General features: G+C 37.3%; 1 long non-coding RNA gene across 1 annotated transcript; it reads left to right on the forward strand.

Moving 5' to 3' along the window:
- The first annotated feature begins 1,695 nt into the window (after positions 1-1,695).
- On the forward strand, positions 1,696-2,329 carry LOC127876879 (uncharacterized). Its single transcript, XR_008048129.1, has 2 exons — positions 1,696-1,915; positions 2,077-2,329. It is a non-coding gene; the product is annotated as an uncharacterized LOC127876879 (long non-coding RNA).
- The last annotated feature ends 355 nt before the right edge of the window (positions 2,330-2,684 follow it).

Genomic DNA, 2,684 nt, shown 5'->3' on the forward strand with positions numbered 1-2,684 from the left:
GAGAAATGAAGACGCTGGAACCAAGAACAAAAGTACAATCAACAACAACAGAAACAACAATGCGATCACAAAGGTTTTAACATACGTCACAATTGATAAGCAACGCGGTACGCATCAACACCATATCCAGAGACAATATCACGATGGATTCAACAACAGAAACAACGACGTGATGACGGCTGGTTCAGCGACAAAAACAACAGAAACCACGATGACATATCCAGCCTCGATGTGAACCTTGATACGCAGATGAGTGCAACCGACCACGTGCGATTTGCCTACACAGCTTGGCGATAGATAGAGCTTCTTCACGACAGCAATGGTAGATAACATCACCCATGAATCAACATAGACAGAAAACAACAAACCAAGACATCTACTTGACAGCAACAGGTACATATTCAACCCGGGCAATACCTTCTTCGAATGGACAGCACAGGAGGTCACTAGTCAAACAACGCCTGTAGTGTTACGTGGACAATCGATCAACGTCATTTAACATTGATACATGATATTGTAAGACACTTGTCATTCAGGATTTGATCTTTCTAAAGATTTTAAATCATAAAATATAAAATCTTTCTTAAATGAAAATGAGGTGTGTCGCATAATTGATGTATTTCATGTCGCATAATTGGTGTATTTCATGTATATTCCTTGTTCGGTGTAACTGAATACATAATATCTGTCTTCATGAAAAAGCATAAATGGGCATCATATGTCGTCGTCAAATTAGACGAAAAAAAAGCACCAAGTTATTGCCCATGGCTGGGTTCACTAATTAGTTATGTCTATGGTAAGCACATGCGCACTGTTAATTTGTGTATATTTTCATGTTAAATGACAGGTGAACTTTCATATATGCAGTTAAACAAACGTGGTCTCGCTTAATTATTGGCATATATATGCACAAGATGTGTGAGTCACACATAAAGCCATCCAGTATCAGGTAATTCAACTCGTGTTAAAGTCAATCATCCAGACAGCCGTCACCCAATTTATTTGTCCATTATTGTATAAAGGAGTCTTACTTAAACGGCCGAACATACAAGTCGCATTATTGCTGGCTTCGCGGGATGGGCCCATTGCGGGCTTCGCATGTATCTTGTATTTGACAAACATTTTGGAAACGTTGTGTTGTGTTAATAAGCAGAAATAAAACGCAAAGAAATCAGAAATGAACTTAGTTGGTTACTGTGTGATATCAACGAACAATAATAATTACGTGACATTGTGTAAGAATCCACTTAAATTTATTCAATTGAAATAAAACTAGAATTAAATTGCGTTTCAACATTTCCACGTGCAAAAATATGGAACCACACCTAGCCCACTTGCTAAAGCGTCCATTTGTCACGGATGAATGATTTTATCGTGAGCTTGCGTAGACTATTTAGTCAAATGATTGTACAAATTTGAATCAATATCTTTACTCATAACTTAGATATTCAAGTTTGAAAAGTGATGCGTTAAAAAAGTCCCCAAGTGTGTATATATATATACTTTCCATAACATAGTTTAATTAATATTAATAAATATGTTGTTCAATTCAATAATAAACTATGTACAAGTTCTGATCTGTTCTTTATATTTTAATCCAGCATTCAAATACAAGCACGATGCTCTTCATTTAAATGTGCTTTAGTTAATTAATATTAACTTTTTGATACCTATTAAATTGCATACCCCTGTATTTTTAACCAGGTTTTCCGAAGGAAAAAACTGGTTATTAGATTGGCGAATGCGGGCGGGCTGGCTGGCTGGCGGGCTGGCTGGCTGGCTGGCGGGCTGGCGGAATAAGCTTGTCCGGGCCATAACTATGTCGTTCATTGTCAGATTTTAAAATCATTTGGCACATTTGTTCACAATCATTGGACGGTGTGTCGCGCGAAATAATTACGTCGATATCTCCAAGGTCAAGGTCACACTTTGAGTTCAAAGGTCAAAAATGGCCATAAATGAGCTTGTCCGAGCCATAACTATGTCGTTCATCGTCAGATTTTAAAATCATTTGGCACATTTGTTCATATCATTGGACGGTGTGTCGCGCGAAATAATTACGTCGATATCTCCAAGGTCAAGGTCACACTTTGAGTTCAAAGGTCAAAAATGGCCATAAATGAGCTTGTCCTGGCCATAACTATGTCATTCATTGTGAGATTTTAAAATCATTTGGCACATTTGTTCACCATCATGGGACGGTGTGTCCCACGAAAGAATCACGTCAATATCTCCAATGTCAAGGTCGCCACGACTAAAAATAGATTTAAAAAAAAAAAAAACTTACAAAGGGGGTTAATTTTTTTTGGTCATTTCAAAAGTTCAGTTTGAGTTTTCTCCCTTTATCAGATTTTTTTTTCACAATGAAAACCTGGTTTTGTGACAATTTTGTCCCTTGTTCTACAATCAAATTATTCATTTAGTGTGTGAGCAATGTTTAACCCTCTGAATTCTCAGCATTCTACACCAGTATCTTGTAATTAGATATGGCCACCATCATGTTATCACGTCTAACAGTGATCAGCGTTTCACACCACTTTGATAATGACCCCTGAACAGTTGAATAGATTAGCCCTATTCTTGTTGAATCTATGGAGAAAGGAGTAACCGAGTAGGACTGTTACCATGACTTTAGGGTGGAATATTCATCTGAAAATTTGGTAGAAAAAGCATTGTTGTGTACT

Source organism: Dreissena polymorpha, chromosome 1, assembly GCF_020536995.1.
Source record: "Dreissena polymorpha isolate Duluth1 chromosome 1, UMN_Dpol_1.0, whole genome shotgun sequence".
Classification (NCBI taxonomy): domain Eukaryota; kingdom Metazoa; phylum Mollusca; class Bivalvia; order Myida; family Dreissenidae; genus Dreissena; species Dreissena polymorpha.